The sequence below is a fragment of the Podarcis filfolensis genome (genome assembly GCF_964270895.1).
Source record: "Podarcis filfolensis genome assembly, chromosome: 10".
Lineage (NCBI taxonomy): Eukaryota > Metazoa > Chordata > Lepidosauria > Squamata > Lacertidae > Podarcis > Podarcis filfolensis.
This window is the reverse complement of record NC_139612.1, coordinates 40,315,277-40,335,536: the sequence shown is the minus strand read 5'-3', so window position 1 is coordinate 40,335,536 and position 20,260 is coordinate 40,315,277. Positions and strand designations below refer to the sequence as shown.

The following is a 20,260-nucleotide window of genomic DNA, read 5'->3' as shown; positions in this document are numbered from 1 at the left end:
GGGTAGATAACTACAGTTTAAAAATAAAAACCAAACCACACATCCATTAAAAACAAAATACTCAGTTAAATTAATGTTGCTTTAAACCTGCTGAATCTGAATGCTTTTCCTCAAGGAGGGAAGTTCTTCAGAGGAGAGATCTGGTTGTGGGGAAGCCACTGACGACAGCTCCCTGCATATACTTGTGTTGGATTGCATGGTAGTCAAGAAAGTGTTCTTGGTAAATAGTAACTGGTTGTGAGTTGTTGAGACAAGGTGGGCTCTGGGGCATTTAGAATCGAAGCTGCCAAGTGTTTTTTAGACCAACGCTCACACCCCGAAAGACTTTAGGGACGGAGCCAGTACAGATGTTGGGGCAGTTTATTGTGCTGTCTGCAATCCACCTCAGCAAGGAGGTAGTCTGTCATGGTCTGCTCTACATGAATCTGTCATCAAAGGCAACCCAAAATACAGGATTATTTTCCACAACAGCATCCAGAAATTCCCTGGCAAGGTTATTGACAGCTACAGAGGGAGCATGCTGTTCTGTCTTCTTCCATAAAAGCTTATGTTAGATTACACATTGACTGGGGCCCCATTTAAGCATTCTGCTCCATATCAGCATCCCTCCACCAGCTCTGCCCTGCAACCATGTATGTACTATGTATATTTGAGAACAATGAATTCAATCAGTGGGCTCTCCTTTACAGAAATTACCTTCCTTGCGTCTGTCATGGATGCTTTAGCTGAGATTCCTGCATTGCAGTGGGTTGGACTACATGACCCTTGGGTCCCTTCCACCTCTATGATTCTATGAAGTGGTGGAGAGCAACAGCAAGTGCAATAGCCATGGCAGGGCCAGTCAGCACAATCTGACTTTCTACCACTGAGTACCTGGGTACTGGTCTTTGTATCCTTTACCTTTGAAAATAAACAAATCCAGACAAGATTACAAGATACTTCCAGTTCTTTCTTATCTTTCCTATCTGCCGGTCAAAAGGCTGGCCCAATATACATTGATTTTTGTGGAAAAGGTCAAGCTGCCCACCACCCCATCACAACTAGAGAAGATGATTGGAATGGCAATAGAATCTTGCTTCATCACGGGTAATGAGACAGTGTCCTCCACCACAACTGTGAGCAGTAGACTAGGGTGCAGGGCACATACAGCTCCGAGCATCACACACAGCTCTGTCCTCCCACTCCTCACCACCACTGTCCATCCTACAGCATTTACCACCTGAAGCACCCAACACATGTAGCTCAGCGGGAGAGCATCTGCTTCTCAGGCAGGAGGTGCCTGGATTGGTCCTGGAATCTCCACGTCAGACTAGGAACGTCCCCTGTCTGAAACCCATGATAACCACTGCCAGTCACTGTAGCGGACAGTATTGAACTAGACAGACCAATGACATAAGGAAGGCTCCTGTGTGCAGTCTCTGTCTAATGCTCACAACTGGAGAGTGAAAAACAACATTGCAATCAGGGCTGGATTTAGGTTTGATGAGGCCCTAAGCTACTGAAGGTAATGGGGCCCTTTATATGTCCAGCTGTCCTTGTCAACAACAAATTGTCACGAAGACGCCTTCACCCCAGTATGGCTTCCCTTTATCACATACACAGCCCAACAAGACAATGACAAAAATCCACCAACAGCATACAAATCAATATGGCTAACCTGATCCAAAACACCCACCTACCCCACTCACACATGAAAACAAAGACCACCACCACAGCCAATCACAAACAAACAACCACACCCTAGGCCAACCCCAACCTCTCTCACCACCAAAGGAACACAAGTGAACAGCAGAGAACCTGCACAAGCAACGCTGACACAAAACCCCACATATAATAAGTAAAATAGAAACATCACCACCCGACCCCACCCCCACAATGTCTGCAGCCATTACTGCTTCAGAAACATTCCATTTTCAGAGGAATGAAAAGAATGGGGTCAGAAGGGATTTAGTGTAATTTTAATTGGAAGCCGTTTAAACTGCATACTTATACTGCAATTGTGAGGTATAATGCGATAGTGGTGCTGCTTCTTTCTATGGCTTTATGTAATGATCTAATATAATTGAAGCAAACTTGTTTTAACAACTGATTTTATCAGTAGATTTAATGTCTAGTTTATATTTTATAAAGAAGCTTTTTAAATTAAGCAGTATATACATTTTTAAAAATTAAATAAAGAAAAACGAGCTATACTTTGTCCCATTTTGCTGTTGTAAAAAAAAAAAGGCAAATAGCTTTTCATTTAAGCAACACGACTTGTTTCCTTCACATGCATCTCAGGGCCAAAATAGAAGTGACACCGTTCACACAGTGAGTAATTATGTGAATGGGTAAATATCAGGCAAAGGGGGCCCCAATCCAGATTGGGATTTTGGCAAGGACTAGAGGACTTTAACTCGTTGTGTCCTATTATTGTCCCAAATATTAATCATCTGCTATTTGCATTGGAAAGCAAGCTCCTATTGGTGCATGTCATTTGCATTGGAAAGCAAGCTTCCATTGGCAAATGCACGTTTTCTTTCCAATGCAAACGGCAAGCGCAAGAGGCCATATTTAGACTGGGAATACATGGGGGGGGGGAGAAGGGGTTATTCCTCTACACCCCCCAATCAGGATCCTAATCTAGGCTTCCTGTTCACTTTTTTTGAAAACCATTCATACATTATGAATGAAGGGGTGTGTGCATTATATATATATGTATATATATGTGTGTGTGTGGTGTGTGTGTGTGTGTGTGTGTATGTATATATATGTATATATATAGTGTGTGTGTATGTAAGTATGCCTGTGTGTGGCATGGTGAATATGTCTGGGGGCTCTCTTACTTTGGCCATGCATACTTTTGGTATGTAGAACACAGTCCTTCAGCCGAAAAATTTCATCCCACCTCGATCTACAGTGTGCCTATATTTTATCCATATGACAGTTATAGGAAATATTAGCATAACAGAAAGTAAACATCACTGGTGCCAATGTAAATAGTCCTACTGTTACATTTTTAAGGCAACACCCTCTCAAAAGAGGATGAGGTAAACAAAATCTTTAAAAAAATTGCAAGTGGATCAAATAAACAACATCATTATTAACAGCTGTTAATAAGCCGACAAAGAATTTACTTTCATGTCTGGATTTGCCCTTCTGCAATATTAAATCCAGTATGTATCTGCTTTTATACTTGAAAGTGCTCTGTGGGGTTATAATATTTCCTTTTCTTCTCTCAGCCTCCTTGGTGCTCTTGTATTCAAGAAGAGTGGAAATGGGATCCCCTTGTAGCAGTCTTAAAATTCCCTGAGAAGGAACCTGAAATGACTCCAAATGTGTTGAGCATTTAAAGAGAGATTTTTATTCAAAACATTTGCACAACCACCTCTGGGATTTCCCCCTTTTGTTTCCCTAATAATAAGGGACACTTGAGAGGCGGCTGGAGCATGCTTCTGGCAAGTGGCCAGGGTTCCAAATGCTCATATCCAGTTCCTCAAAGTTAAATCGGTGGAAGTTGAGGAAAAAGAAGAATTAACTGAAGGAAGTTGTTCATCCATGAACTATAAATACATTAGAAGGTTGATCCCTGTTCCCTCAGTTGTGTTCTTGTATTGCACATCATGCTCCTCATACCTTTTTCCAAATACAGATTCTCAACCTGGTTTGAGGTTGTAATATTTTGTGCAAATTAGAAGAAAGAGCAATGCAATTTAAAATGCCCTTCACAATAAATAGCAGTCCATTGTCAGCAGTCTATATGCTGTAAGGAAACTTCCTATAAGATGATAGCACTAAGCAGACCTCATCTACACCAATATAACAGAAGCTGAAAGAGTAACTGTCTCAGATTTCAACACTGATTGAAATCCTCTAGGTTAGAATGTCAAAGGCAACAGTTTAAAATTCTGAGACTCTCCCCAACAAATTAAACAAAGCAGGTGTCCAAAATGAACTATTATAACTATTAAAACCATGAACCTAACTCATACCTCAGCTTAATACGGATTGTGAACCCCTCGTGCCTCTTTTACTTCATCTTTGTCCATGGGGTGTTATTTTCCAACCAACGCTGTCCCACACTTTCTCATCCCCAGAGATTCCCTGGAGATCTGGAGATTCCCTAAGTTTTGAATAGCAGTACATATAGGAGAGCAACAGTATAGGAGAGTAAACTATTACTCAACAATTCGTGGGCTCTTTGCCCCTGATCTTCAAGTGTGGATGGTTCAAATCCACTCCCTCCCAAGCCTCCCTTTGTTCCTAGTTGCTGGCATTGCTCAGTTGGTTGTGGAATGAGTGGTTTGTAAAGAGGTAGACTTAGAGACAGGCATAGCAGGAAACAGTGATGTGTGAATAAAGGAGACACCCACCAGGTATTGACATAGAAACTCAGGATTTGAAAACATGCCCGAAAGCAAGCCGCTTGAGTATGGACTGCTAGGGGACAAAGCAATTAGAGAAAATGTGGATTTTGTAAGCATCTACAGTACCTGGATCTAGCCCCACCAAACTCAATGGGATGGTTCACATATCATGTCAAGCCAAACTTCTGAGTAAACAAGTGTAGAATTGTGCTGTTAAATAAGATATCTTCAGCTTCCTGGATTGTGGAAACCATTGTGGAAGCCCAATATGAACACTAAAGTAATTTCATCCCATCCTGCCAATTCAGTGTCAATCATTTTAATATTTGTATATTTTGTCCATGATAATAAGATATGCTACAAAATACAACCTGAAAAATTGGCCTAACTCTCTACATGAAAATAACTATATATGCTTTGCTATATAAGGTACGTGGTTGTTTGCTAAGGATATAGTTTTATTTTTTATGACAAGAGCATTTTTGCCTTTCACGAAACAGAAGCTTTTGTCAGCGAATTCCACCTTACAGCAAATGAGCTGGTTCTAAATAATTAGTCCAGTTTATCTAGATAGAATATTAAAATGGTAGGATCTGAAAATTCTTTTTACTCCTGTGGGAATTCTTCACAGATTATCCTCCCATTCTCTGGGATTTACGCTACTGAAGGAAAAAAAGTCAAAGGATAAAAGCTCCATCCATCTAATTATACCAATCAGGAAGCTTTATCACATCAGCTTCAAGACTTCATGTTGTATGTCTGGGAAAGACCCTGCTGTTGTTGGGACATCACAGAGAGTCTAGTTTTAACACACTCTGAAAATAGAGCTCTTTCAGCAAGTTATTTATAGAATTTGTGCCAAGCAACTTAAGCAGCAGTAAGTGATAGGGTAAAAATGTGAAGGCTGAGTTTAGTTGATTTAGCAGAGATCTTTAAATTAAGACTCCGCAAAAAATAATAAGGGCGCCTTTTCTTTATTTATCTATTCAACCACAGGGCAGAAAGGGCAAAGAAGCTTAAAAGGCCTATTCATGCAAACTGAACTGGTGCTTTGAGTCAACTATTTACACATTGTAAATGTGTTTCATTCACATTAACACAACATTCACGGAGTAAAATGCATGCAAATTAAGCATCTCTATCTAAACAGAAAATAAATTTTAAAAAGGAAACTGATCTTAATGTTCACTTATTTGGTCAGGTAGAAGTGTTAAATGGCTTTTTTCAAAATGCAAATAGTAAGCTGAATCATCATTACTATCACTTAGTGAAATCTTTTTCTTTTTCAGTGCATTGTTATTTTAACTGAATATAATTTATCTGCTGGGTGAAGTCAATGGTTGAGGTTTTTTTTAGTTCAACTACCTCAAACACTACATAGAAATTCAAAGTTAGAAGAAAACTCCTAATACCTGAATCTATACAATTATTTTACCAAACATTTGCATCTGATGCTTTGGAAATCCTGCTTACCATTTGGCAGATTCATACAGATGACTTTGTGATGCAATTATATCACTTTGCGGGGGGGGGGGGGGAGCTATTTGACCTAGTTCTCCCTAAGGTGATAAACCTGCGTCTAGACTGCTTTAGATTTCACTTGGGGCTGAAATGATCAGCAGCGTCTTCATCTGGCTCCCTTAACCTGGCTCCCAAACCCTTAAAATTGAAAATTAGGTATCGGGGGGGGGGGAGTTCTAGCTGAGAAAACAATCATATCAGAGAGAAGCATGGTTTAAAGCACAGTTAACACACATTATTTCTCTCAAACAATCATGGGTGCTGTAGTTAACCTCTCACAGTTACAATTCTCAGCAACTCTTGGCAAACTAAGGTGCCCATAATTATTTAATGGAAAGAATGAGCTTTACAGGTTTAGTGTGCACTGTCTAAACATGGGAAGCTTTTTTCATGAGGTAGCATTCCAGTCCTATCAGCCCCTACCTGAAGACTAAAGCCATACAGCCAAGAAACAGGACTTACCATGGAAGTGTACTGGGACAATATTAAACTTGGAGTTAACTTAGTAGTTTTATGCCCCTCCTTTAAATGGTATGACTTCATCAAATGGTCTTCCGGAAGCGGCACTCCTTTTATGGTAAGGTGCATTACTTCGCTTTCTTCAAATTGCCTTGTGTGGAGAGGAATTCACTGAAGTGAATTACTTCAGTGATTCCAAAAAGTTGGCCAAGCTGCATCCTAGGCGCCTCTCTGTTCATTCTGCTGATCAGATCTCCATGTCTTTAAATTTGGGGAAATGGCAGCTGGAGGAGAACTGACATTTATCAGGGTGTGTGTGTGTGTTTCCTTTCCTCTATGCCTTTCTTTTTTTCTTTTTTTTTGCCTGTGACCCCCACCCTACTCCTTTACCAATGCTTCTATTTGGTTTCCCAAATGTGGGTCTCCAGCTGTTTTTGGACTACAATTCCCATCATCCTTGACCACTTGTCCTGCTAGTTAGGGATGATGGGAGTCATAGTCCAAAAACAGACCCAAGTTTGGGAAACCCTGTATTAGAGAAAAATTATAGGTATAGGCTTTGTAAACACAAGTTTTCCACAAAGGAAGCAAGCAGCAGCTTCAGGGGGGTGATTCTCATTGGGGGAATGATGTGAGTTGAATTGATCCTTCTCTCCCCCAGGGCTCCAGTTCTGTTCTGCTCGCTTCACTGCTGTTATTACTCAGAGATATGAGATCTGTGCACAAATCATTGTTGCCCAGCTCAGCCCTCAAAACGAAACTTAGAAATGCTATAATTTCAGAAAATATTGATTGCGTCTTTACAGAATCTTTAAGTGTCAAATCAATATACTTATTTTCATTAAAATAAGTCCACGTAATTCTTACAGAATTTTATAAATATATATACTTATCCAATGCAAATGTTGAATTCTTCTTTCGCCCTGATCCTTGATGAACCCAGATGGGCAAGCATCTTGTACATAGTGCATCAAATATTTTCATTGTATGTTAGCAATGTTAATATACTATGTATGCTAAGTGACTGGAATTTCTCCTTCAAGTATGATGCCTTAAGGTTATTTACATTTCACATACAATTGCAAGTAACAGCTTGCTTTAGTGGCAGAACATCTATTTAATGAAGTTATTTGTAGCTGCACCGTAGTAAATAAGCTCAAAAGTAATTTCATGAAAAATTAAAAGAAAATTATCTGAAAGCTCTCACTGGAATTACCTATGCTAATACATTCAGTTAAGAAAGGGCGCTTTCAAGGAAATGGATTATCTTTTTTTTTTCATGCTCTTCCAAAGGATAACTTATTTTAAACATGGTAACGAATTTATAGCAATTCCATGAGTGGGAGGCCCATTCTCTATTTCATAAACCCCAGTAAATGACAGCTCATACAGCAAGCACTGTAACATATAATGAGATAAGCAGAAACATGGGCAAATACCCCCACAACAAGTAACAGCAAAGCACCAACTTTTCTGATAACATGAAGCATATGTAACCTGAAGCGTATGTAACCCGAGGTACCACTGTACTTGTACTTTGACGTGCTTTTGAACTGCTAGGTTGGCAGGAGCAGGGACTGAGAAACAGGAGCTCACCCTGTAAATGCCATGGTAAACCTACATCAGCACAAACAGACGTCTTCATCTGCCCCAGCTGCAACAAAACATGTGTGATCATTCCCCATATTGGTCTCTACAACCACAGCAGGCACTCTAACTCTACAACAGTTTGCCTTCACCCCTGAAGCCAGACACTTCCATTGTCTCCTGAGACAGACGGATGCCAAACAACCTGTCTACCTTCTGACACAAATAATCACATACAAATATTGTTGAAAAATACTACTAAAGTTGGAAAGGGTCAATTATGCTTTGACTTAAGCAATTCTGTCTACATGTGAGAACAAAATCAAAACTGTTTATGTCTTACACTTTTAAATTACAAAATCACCACAGTTCCATCGCTAAGTAATTCCAAGGGATAAGACACCTGAAATACAGGATTCAGAGCTGGGCCCAAACCCAAACTTCCTATAGACGTTTGATGATATTCTGTGCCAGACCCAGCTGCTTAAGCCAATCCCTAAACTCCATACCCCAAAAGCACACTGAGCTTAAAACAAATGGTGCTTATTCTACATCAGACTTTGGTAACAATGGCAGCATTGTTAAGCAAAGACACAACACTATTTTTTTTCAGTACAGAAGAAAGGATCTCTCACTAACAACAGCTGCCTCTAGATGGAGTGACTCATATCCTGAGAACAGGGCACACCTCAGCTTCTCACTCTGGAGTCAACTCTAATTCTAAGTACTGTACTCAGCAGTGTATGAAAATTGTCTCATTTTGCCGCTGTTCACTTCAGGAAACTGAAAGTGAAGAGCCTTAAGCTCCATTCACATATCACAGGGAGATGACTTTCGTATTGCTGAGGGTGTTTGTGAATGGGACTTGCTATATGCCAATACAGTGGTACCTCGGGTTACATACGCTTCAGGTTACATACGCTTCAGGTTACAGACTCCGCTAACCTAGAAATAGTGCTTCAGGTTAAGAACTTTGCTTCAGGATGAGAACAGAAATTGGGCTCCGGCGGTGCAGCGGCAGCAGGAGGCCCCATTAGCTAAAGTGGTGCTTCAGGTTAAGAACAGTTTCAGGTTACGAATGGATCTCCGGAACGAATTAAGTACTTAACCCGAGGTACCACTGTATAACAATTGACTTCAACTCCTGCAAGAAAGAATAAGGCTCTATTACACTGCAAGCATATGCTGGCTTCATTTCACTTCATCTGCCATGGCTTCCCTCAGAAAATCCTGAGTGTTTGGATGGAACTGGGAAGACCAGAATTCAAATTTCCATCCAGCCATGAAGCTCTTTGCTGGGGCAAATGATTACCCCTAAATCTAACCTACCTCACAAAGTTGCTCTAAAGAGGTTATCCTATGCAGGCAACCTCCAATTGGGGGGGAGGTTTGCATTCCTGCCCCCCTCCCCGCCAGCAGGTTGGCGGAGCACGCATAAGCCTACCCTTTCCCGCCCCTGTTCTGCTCTCTTCTGGGTCAAAAACAACCCACACATCGGTAGTTGAGTGTCAATTGAACACACACAAAATGGTCACCACTTGTATGAGACTGGAATAAAAATGTGAAAAGTATTTTTTGAACAATAGCTAAATAATGGAATAATGCAAATTACAATATTTTCAGAAAATCACTAGTACTAAAACAATATGAATAAGTATTGCATGTAAATCAGAGCATATGCATTGCTTTTGAACTGCAGCCTATTTTACTAATGTATTGACATGTGACTAATTGTATTTTTTTATTGTGATTTTATCGTATGTTGATTTCTTAATGGCTTTGACCTCCATGGAGGCCTTCTTGTTGAATGAATATTTATTTATTTTAAATAAATAAATAAAATAAATGTTTTTATTTATTTTGTGAGAACGCAAGATCTATTTAATTATTTTATACCAAGGTCCCAATATATTAAAATAAGAAATATCTTCAATATAATTAATATTTCATATTCAAGAACTGTCTGCAAATATTAATCAACTTGATCCATCTGCAGGCAGGGAAACATGGGAGCTGTTGTCTTGGAGTGCCATCTTGTGGCCAAATCAAAGTAAGTAAAATCTTATTGTGGAAATGTCTAATGTAAACTGCATATTTTATGGCAAGGTGAGGAAGTATTCTGCATTTAGTGGTGAGCTTCCTAGCAGTGCCTCCTGGTTGCTGCAATTCCTACAAAAAAATCTGGACTAGGTAAACCTTGGCCTGATCCAGCAATGCACTTTGGATGTTCTTAAGCAAGTGCTCATATCCAAATCACTGAATAAATTATTAGTTATGACTGTACTGCCAAGCATATCTGAGAATACACACACTTTTTCTTCATAAATTTAAAATAATTTAGTGGGTCATGGGAATGATAGATAGATATAGATATAGATATAGATATAGATATAGATATAGATGATATAGATATAGATATAGATATAGATATAATGTCAATTATAGCCACTGTGGTGTAGCAGTTAAGAGTGTCAGACCTGAGAGACCAAGGTTTATATCCCTACTCAACTATAAAGCTCACTTAAGCCAGTCACTCACTAATCCACCTCACAGGGTTATTGTGAGGGAGAACTATGCATGCCACCTTGAGCTCCTTGGAAGAATATAAATGCAGTAAGTAATCTGGACCCTGTGGTATGGAGACACCCAAATATGTCATCTCATACATTAAATGCATTCCATAGCTTTCCTCACAAGCTGCAGCACTGACAGTATGATCATTGTGACCTGAGATGGATATCTGCAGTGCATGGCAATAAATGTCCAACTGTACCCTGATACTTCCTGGAAACCCTGACAAGTCATAAGTACAGTGATAAATATTTGTCAAACACAAACCGGAAAGCTAAAGTGACACCTGTGATAAATCATCTGCACTCGCTGTCTCAATGCTACTGGGACAGGTTCAAGGTTCTTGTATCAATATAGAAACAGATATATCAAGACTATTGCCTAGACCAGTGGTCCCCATTTAGTACTGTTTTTCAAAAGCCAAGCCACGGACTCCCCCCTTTTTTAAAATAATAATAAATAATAATAATAATATATCAATGGTAGTTTTTGTTATGTGAATGGTGCCAGGGACCCCCTGGATGGGTTACTTCTGACATCAGGAGTGGCCCAAGCCTTTTTGTTGCCTGAGGTGAATGACAATATGGTATATTCCCTATTCTGTACCAAAAAATGTAAGTAGACTGATAGCTGAATATTACTTCAGCATTGGTGATGGAACAGAGTCCTCCACCGCACACTTGGGCAGCAAGCTAGCATAGAGGCTGCAGGGCAGACCATGTAGCACACATTTCTAGCCACTTTCTTCCCCTTACAATTTGCCTTGTGAAGTAGCTGTCTCACTCTGCCCCATGAAACAGCCGGCCCTGTCTGATATACCAGGCTCTGGTAGCATAAGTCATTTTTTAAAAGGATCAAAATCAAGTCCTTCAGCCAGGAACAGAATAACCATTTAATTTAGCCTATATCCCCTGTGCAGCTATTGAAAAGTTAAAGAATTGCAAGATCCTAGGCATTAATGGGCTTGGAGGGGCATTTTACAAGTCTTTTAGTGGGTTTTGAGTCTGCTTTTTTTAAAGCAACCTAATGAAATCTTAGAATGGGGTGTGATTCCAGAAATGTGGTGCTGATTGAACCTCATAGCCATATTAAAACCAGGTAATGATCCCTTGTCTCAAGGGTAGTACCACCATATTGATCTCTTAATATGCTAAATTCCTCACTTCCAACCTAGCAGCCCAGCTTAATATTTCCTTTCCTTTCCTTACTTTACTTTACAGAATATACTGGAATAGACCAGACTGGCTTTATGCCAAGATGTCAATTGTCAAATTCTGTGAGGAAATACTATTCTTTATAACAAAATCAATTCCCTCAGCTTTATTATTGCTTTATGCTCTTCACATTTTGTATCACTTAGAATGGCCAATTTTAATGACACTCCTACATAAATTAAATGTTAGATCAAATTTTTTGAATGCAATCCAACAATTCTATTCATCTTCAGAAGCTATGGCTAGAGTCAATGTGTACTACTCACACTTGATAAAATTATCCTAGTGCACCAAGCAGGCTTCCCCTGCTCCTCAGTTCCTTTTACAGGAACTACTGAAGGGCTAGCAAACAAGATCTGAGCAGAGAATTACAATTAATAGGAGGCAGCATGTAATACATTTACTAATGACATTTTACTGATGTTAAGTAATATGTTGCTTGTCATTCCAGTGCTTACAGAAACAGCTCAGCGACTTCCATAGGGCATGAGATAAATTACCATATGCGCTCATCCTCCTATCTATTAACATCCCTGGTAACAGAACAAAGGTGACTGCAACAGCTCTCAAACCTAACACTACACCTGAGTATTGTTACATCTAAAGAGGTTATGAAAGTGAAATCTTGTTCCCCTTTCAAGAAATGTAAAGTAATAACTTGTGCAGTAGAAGAAAAATAATCTTTCACGGCTGGGGGAAACCTAAATTCACCTTCCTATTTCAACACCTCCCAGTTATGATTCCTGAGGATGCATTAAAACAATAGCAATATTTGTTAGAGAAATTTACTGTTGGTGGTAAAATAATAATAATTAATAGTGCTATCTTATATAGATGCAGAAAAAAAGAGATTCAGTTTATTAAACTTAAGTCTATCCTGAGGTGTTTTATCTTAAACTATTAGTACACTAGAATTAGAAATTATAAGGACATCACCTAACTCATGACACAATGGAGACTTCATAAAATGGACTCTCAATGAAGCATACTGCCTCTGACTCCAAGGTGGTTTGGGTCATTTCAGTAGGGTACTTCAATGGGATTGGGGAAGAGAATTACATTGTGTTGGGATGCCATTGGCTTCATTGTGTCCTCTATGCAGAGCCAGCCCACCAATGACACAGGATGAGGCCGATGCCTAAGAGAAGTGGCACTGGGGAGGAAGAGGAAGTTGCTTCCCTGCTGCTCCTTTACACAATGGGGCAGCCATAGCCACTGGGCAAAGTGGTGGTGGCAGTGGGGCAGTGGCTTCTCTTCCTCTTCCTCTTCGTTAAGGTGCTGCCCCTCTCTGGGCGGTTGGCCTGGGTGAATAGGCTTGCTGCTTTCATAGCCTATGTATGACAGCAGCAAGCCTATTCACTCAGTGTCCAAAGAGCAGCAGGCCTATAGAAGCAAGCTACTGCCCTGGGGCTGCCCTTGCTTTACACAGCAACTACAAGGACCCTACCTTGTAAAGCAGCAGTAGAGCAGCTGCTTCCTCTTCTGCTTTGACACCTCCTCCTACTTCCCTTGCCCACCCATTCCCTCTGCCCCCCCACCCACCTGTTCCTTGATTTTTTGCCTTGGTCACCTTCTCCACTTTGACTTCATATTTCAAATGTTGCTGGACAACAATTTATATACTGCATTTATTATTATATACTGCACCTTATTATACCAGGAGCTCAATGTGGGGGTACATGGGTGCTCCCCCTCATCATTTAATCCCAACAATCTTGTGAGCTAGCTTTAGGCAGAGAGAGACAGAGAGAAAATGGCCCAAGGCCACCCAATGAACTCAATGGCTGAGTGGGGGTTTGAACTCTGGTCTCCCAGACCCTAGTCTGCCACTCATAACCACTACACCACACTGGCTTTTGAGTGTCACGGCATCTCTGATCATAGGCGATTCCGGCTGAGGGCTGGTGAGTGCTTGGTGCTATACATGGAAATGTTGATTATAATTGCTACCAGGTACTCAGTGCTGTAGAAATTAAAATCATCATCATCATCATCATCATCATCATCCTCATTGCTGGTGAGTGCTTGGTGCTGCACAAATGTGGAAAATGTGCTAATAAGGTTGCATGTCAGGGAGAGTGCATTTTGTGGTTTGCACAGTAACAAAACAAAACACACACACACACACACACACACACACGTTTCAAAGCTCAAAGGTTGGTAATTAACCAAAGATTTGTGAGAAGATATTTAACAAAAGTGCCAGGCGAGCCTCCCTGGGGAGAGCATTCCACAAATGGGGGGCCCCCACGGAAAAGGCCTGTTCTTGTGTTGCCACCCTCTAAACCTCTCGTGAAGGGGGCACATGAAAAAGGGCCTCAGATTATGATCTCAGGGTCTGGGTTGGTTCATGTGGGAAGAGATGGTCCTTGAGGTATTGTGGTCCTGAGCTGTTTCAGACTTTTTTGGTCAAAACCAGCACTTTGAATTGGGCCTGGAAACTGATTGGCAGCCAGTGCACTTGGGCCAGGATTGGTGCAATATGCTCAAACTGTCTTGCCCCAGTGAGCAATCTGGCTGCTGAATTCTGAACTCATTGAAGTTTCTGAACTGTATTCAGCATGGATGTTGAAATCCCCCCAAACAAGCAGTCTAGGAGTCCTGAATCCCACCTCAGAGACCAGCTCTGTCAGCTCAGGCTGGAAAACTGATGGGCAGTGAAGTGGATGGTAAACCAGAAAAATTCCTAATCCAACACCAGGAACAAACACTCTAGATCCCCATTTAACTGGACACAGAGCCAAGAGAGAGAGGTGGCATTTCTATAAGACCAAAGCAACTCCCTTTCCTGACCCTCAAGTCTGCCCTGATGCTGCCCTGAGTACCTTGGCAGGCATAGCTGCGTGAGACCAACTCTGCTTTGCTCTCCCACCAAGGTCTCAGTGATACATACCAGATTGACCTCCTCATCCACAATCATATCATTGATGAGGGAGGTTTTATTGAGAATCGCCATGGTATTCAACAGCAGCAACCACAGATGCAAGATCTGGCTAATAAGGCAACCACAATTCCCTAGGTTGGAGGTGACAAAGTGGTGGCACAATGTTTTTGTTTCATCTTCAATCAATCCTCAATTTTTTTTTCTTCTCAGGCTTCCGTTTGAAATCTCTCAAATATTTTGTTCAGAGTCCCTCAAGGCACAGCCATTTAAGCTTGGTCTATGTTGCCAAGATTATGATGGATAGCTGCCCACCCTTAGAGAAAAGTACCAGGATTCCCAGCTGTCACTACCAACTGCAGCCAAACTACTAGCTCAATTACTGACTGATATTCTGGGAAGAAGTTCATAATGTGATTGATCTCTGCTGTAGACACACTCGACCTTTATGGATCTATAGGCTGCTATATTTCTGTGAGGTCAGAATAGAATCACCGAGGTGGGTGGCTAGCATTTAACAAATTCAGCTGATTTAAGCAAAAGCACAATTCCACAATCTACTCAGATGCATGTGGAATCCCCCGGGGCCACCAGTATCATTTTTTCCCTTAGGAGCTGGGGTGCGGGGGTTGGACTCCTTAGAGTCCTTCTGAAAATGAACAAATAAAAAGTAAAAATAGCTAAAGCAATAACGTAAATAAATAACAATAAAATAAACAAATATTTACTTCAACTATTTACTGGTATATTCTGCTTAGCACTGTTGTCTAGAAGGTGTATACAATACAATACGCTTACAAAAGATACACTAAAGATAAAAGCCGTCAAATTATCTACAAAATCAGAAAACTTTATTTAAAGTGCCTGCTGAAAGGGGGGGGGGGCGGAGATGAGCAGGCACTGAAGTTCAACAGGAAGGAGGTATCTGAAGAAGTGTGCATGCACACGAAAGCTCATACCAAGAACTAACTTAGTTGGTCTTTAAGGTGCTACTGGAAGAAAAAAATTTTTTTTGTTTTGACTATGGCAGACCAACACGGCTACCTATCTGTAACAGGAAGGAGGCCTGTATGCTTTCTGCCAGGAAGGATTTCCATAGAGTTGGGTCCAAGCAATCTTTCTTCTTCTTCTTTGGCGATCACTCATAGCCAAGTAAGATTGTCTTCCATAAACATGGTTTTAACAATGAGTCCGTAAGTGACCATGGAGGCCAATTCTGGATCCACACTTCATTCCACAGTGGGGACATTGGTTTCCGGGTGGGAGTTGAATGGGGTACTACTAACAAAGACTCCCCTGTAATGGGGCAGGGATATAAGGAATCAGGTGGTCCTTAAGGTGTCCTTGTAAATTAATGCAAGAACTCTGAATCTGGCCCAGTAGCATATAGTCAGCCAGTGCAAGCTTTTAAGCACTGGAGTTATATCCTGGCAGTAGTATATCCTCAAAAAAGTCCAGCAACAACATTTTGCACCAGTTGGAGCTTTCAGAAGGGACCTCAGGGTAGCTCCACAGTAAATTGCAGTAATTGGAGTATTGAAGTTACCAATGCATTAATCACTGTGGCCAAGCTATCCTTGTCCAAGAATGTCCATATTTGGTGTAATAGCTATAGCTGATAAAAGGAACTTCTAACCACTGAGGCTACCTGAAGCTTCAGCAACCATGATGGACTCAGGAGCACCCTGTTCTTTCAGATGGAGTCCAACCCCATCCAGAACAGGCAACTAACCAATCTCTAAGACCCAGTAAAGCTACCTACAGTGTCTCTTTTTCCCCAGGATTCAAATTTAGTTTAGATTCGCTCATCCAAGTCCATTATGAAACCAAGACAATGGTCTAGATCAGTGGTTTCCAGTTAGGTAAGTACTGTAGATCCCCTGTTTTTCAAAAGCCAAGCCATGGATCCCCCTACTTTTGAAAAGTTTATATATGGTAGTTTTTGTTACATGAATGGTGCCATGGACCCCCTGGGGTCCACAGACCACAAATTGGGAAACACTAGATCATACACAGTTGTTTCTGACTCAGATGTTATGGAGAAACAGAACAGAATACTACTGACATTTTGCCCAAATTACTAATGACCACTCCTGTTGGCTTCATATAGAAGTAGAACATCATTGAAGACAAGATCGCTCATGGCAGCACAGCATAGTGCAAGGAACACGGGGCAAAAAACATTTCCCAACACTATTCACCTATAGGTAGTAGCCACAGAATGTGTCCCCAATATCAATTCAGACAGAGCAGGTCTAGGAGGATACTATGATTATTGGTATCGAAAGCTGCTGAGAGACTGGGAAGCAGAAACAAAGTTGCCTTCCTTCTGCCCAACTCTCCATAATCTGTATTCTTCAGGAACACCTGCAACAGCTCCACCACTTTCTCCATCAATTTATTCAAGAAGTGAGTATTTGTGGGAAGTGAGATAGGATGTACTACTGCTGCAGGCATAACTCTTGAAGAAACTAAGAAGTTGATCACAGCATTTCATTAGTCTTATCTCTTTAGCCATCTGTAATGACTTTGTAAACTTCAATGACTTTGCTGGAGCAACAATTACCACACCAGGTTCAGTTTGTATGTTTGACATTAAATTGAAATAAGGTAATTCCTTTGTTTTTAAATAAGCCCTCAAATCACATTATACATATCCAAAGAATAATGGAAAAATCTGATGGATGCATTCCTATTGCATTAGAATCTGTCCCTGGCCTACTCCCCAGGGTTATAATTAATTTAATTTATATGACAGACTACAACTCGAATACAATAAAATAGCATAATCATGAACTCACAGAAGAAACAGGAATATATTCAAGTTTAAGTAAATAGTGCTTTAAATGCATAAAATCTCTAGATGAGATTTCTTGAGAAGTAAAGCCTCTTTCCTAAAGTGTCAAGGCAAAATCTTGTTAATCTGCTTTTTCTGCTAAAAATAAGTATTAAAAGAAAAGATAAAAGTAAATTCTCAAAGGGGTTGTTGGCAAAGAAAATCCCAAGTAAAAGAGAAGTAGTAAAAGAACTAAGAAGCTGAATGAGGAGGGGCAGCTCCATTCAAATCAGCATAAGAATGGGCTGTAACATTTTCTTTTATTCTTAGATAGAAGAGGCAGGAAGATCTCTGAAAAATAGGGCGGCAATTCAATTACAGTGCTTAGTGGGACTTCAGTAAGCAATCTGAAGCACTTCAATAATGTTATAAAATTTGTAGAATACTCAGACAGTGTAAGCTATCCATGTCTACTTAAAAGTAAGCCTCAATGAATTAAATGGGATCTACTCCCAGGTAAGTGCAAAGCAATTATAGACTACCTATTTACCAGGAAGTAAATCCCACTGAAATCACTTAAACTTATTTCTCCATAGCACTGTTAGGGTTATGCTGCTGAGATACTAGCTTGAAGTATTAAAATATTTATTTATTTATTTATTTCTAATGAATTAAATAGGAAAACTGCACTCTTACTATGATGTTCAGTGGGGCTTACTCCCAAGTTCCTATGATTATTATTAATTTCATTTCTATACCATTTTATTTACCGGTATTTATTTAAAAAAATACTATCAGAGTGGTTTACAGCACGTTAAAACATAAAATAAAACAATCCAGAATAAAACATTACTGAAGAAAGTCAAGTATAAAGTATACATTCAAAACAACTTAATTAACAGGACTAAAATATTATCATAAGCTCAGACCATACCTGCTGCTGTTGCTGTCAATCCTGCCAATGGTGGTTCATGGCGGGCAGTGGCTGTGGAAGCTCAGGCTTGATGACTTGGGTCTGTTCTAGCTGGAGGGAGTCAGTCAGGGCCCTGCCCTCCCAGCCCAGGTGGAAAAAGGCCTGCAAGGCAGGGAGCAGGTCATCTAGCATGGATGATTTCCTCAAAACTCCTGCATTGCAGGGGATTGGATTAGATGACCCTAGGGAAACCCAGCCAGGGGTATAAATAATAAATTATTATTATTATAGGGATACCTTCCAACTCTAAAAATCGATGGCTCACAGCAAAGATGGTCTGTATAGGATTGCAGATTTGGCAATAATCTGTATTTCAGATTTTTGTATTTGTTTTCTGCTTAAAACATAAAACACGTTTACTCCAATGGAACACTCTGGCACGTTTCTTAGAACTATCCCAGAAGAATTTGAAAGTCTATTCTTTTAAATTTGTTTTTGACATTTTTATTGTAAACCACCTTATAGGGCCTTTCCCTAAAGTAAGGGGTGGACATTGTGGTGGCCTCTACTTGTAGTAGAGGTAGCTGCATGAGGCCGGAGGAACATAGGCCAGCTGTGAGGCCGCTCCCTGCAAGGCCCTTTTACCTGGCCTGGGGGGCAGGGCCCACAGTCACCAACCCTACTGAAGAGGCTTCTCATGAGGCCGGAGGAACCTCACATTGGTTGTCATATCAACCAATAATACAGATGATAATGCAACCTAAAACCTAATGGGATATTGTTTTGAACCACATACCTTTTACCAGTGATTCTTTCCTCTGCTAGTACTCCTGCACACTCCAGATTCACAGCCTAACTCTGGCTTTGTTCGCAGCCTGTTTTGTCCTCAAAATATCTGCAATGTTATAGGGCTGTGCTCTCCAGCCCAAGCTGACCCAACTCCTATAGCTTACTGTTCGGAATACAGCTATGTCTGTTAAAGGAAGAATTCTTCCTACTACATCCATGTGCATAAGCTCTATCATGTTGCTAATGGAGAGCTTTGTTCTCTGGCCTGAAAGAAGCATCTGAAACAAGACAATGACCCTGTCTTCCTGCATGGCAGGAGGTGCAGTGTTTTTAAAGACATGCTTCCTCACACCTTAACAGGGGGCAGGGAGTGGATCTAAAGTGCTGCATAAGTGGTTCTTTCTTCCACATATGTTTTACAGCAGGGGTTCCCAAAAGGAGGCATGCCCACAAATTTCCATTCAGGCGGCTCACAGTGCATCTGCATCAAAGATTCATATTGATTTCTAATTGTAGGTAAAATTCTTATTTTATTTCTTATATTCGATGGCACTCAGTTTTAAAACAAGAAATGTAAATACTCTCCCTCTGCAAAGTTAGTTAGTTAGGCCAAGTGGGGCTGCCCAGGAACAGCAGAGGAGGAGGGCTGACCATTATTAAAGAGGCAATTGGCGCTTCTGCTCGCTCGCTCTTCTCTTTGGGCAGCTTGACGGGGAAGGATGGATGTCCGGGAAAAGCACATAAGCAAATGAAGAGCAAGATCAGCTTCTACTCCTGCTGTAGCGGCCAAAGAGTCTTGGCAAGAGGAGGCTGCTCGGCTGCGGGAGCCTCCATACACTCCACCTTCTCTGTGTGGTGCCCTAACAGCGTTCAGTCGCTCCTGTCCTCTTGGTACGCTGGGGAGAAGAGCAGGGACCCAATCCAAGACAGGCAGCCAAGGCCACCTTATGCATTGGGGCGGGCGGCAGCCAGGCCGCCAGACTTCACCTTCAGAAAGGGCCGCGGTGCAGCAGACGCATCTGAGGCACCGCCTGGCAGGGATCCCTGGGAAAGACCCTTGTCCCAAACTCCGAAGAGCCGCTGCCAGTCAGTGACCACAATGCTGAGCTTGAATGGGCCAACGGTCTGAACTCGGTGTCAGACAGCTTCCCATGTCCCACCTTGGCTCAATAGTAACCCCCAAAGAGGGGAGGCGGAGGCAGC

General features: G+C 41.1%; 2 long non-coding RNA genes across 2 annotated transcripts in view; one reads left to right on the top strand and one right to left on the bottom strand.

Moving 5' to 3' along the window:
* LOC310743324 overlaps positions 1-19,458 on the bottom strand; it is an 84,122-nt gene extending 64,664 nt beyond the window's left edge. The window contains exons 1-2 of the long non-coding RNA XR_014538947.1: positions 19,065-19,458; positions 18,290-18,510 (exon numbers count right to left, since the gene is read on the bottom strand). This is a non-coding gene — a long non-coding RNA (uncharacterized lncRNA). The remainder of the gene's footprint in view (positions 1-18,289; positions 18,511-19,064) is intronic.
* LOC310743328 lies at positions 8,533-12,469 on the top strand. Its single transcript, XR_014538954.1, has 3 exons — positions 8,533-8,637; positions 9,910-9,963; positions 12,150-12,469. It is a non-coding gene; the product is annotated as an uncharacterized lncRNA (long non-coding RNA).
* Positions 19,459-20,260: the final 802 nt, after the last annotated feature.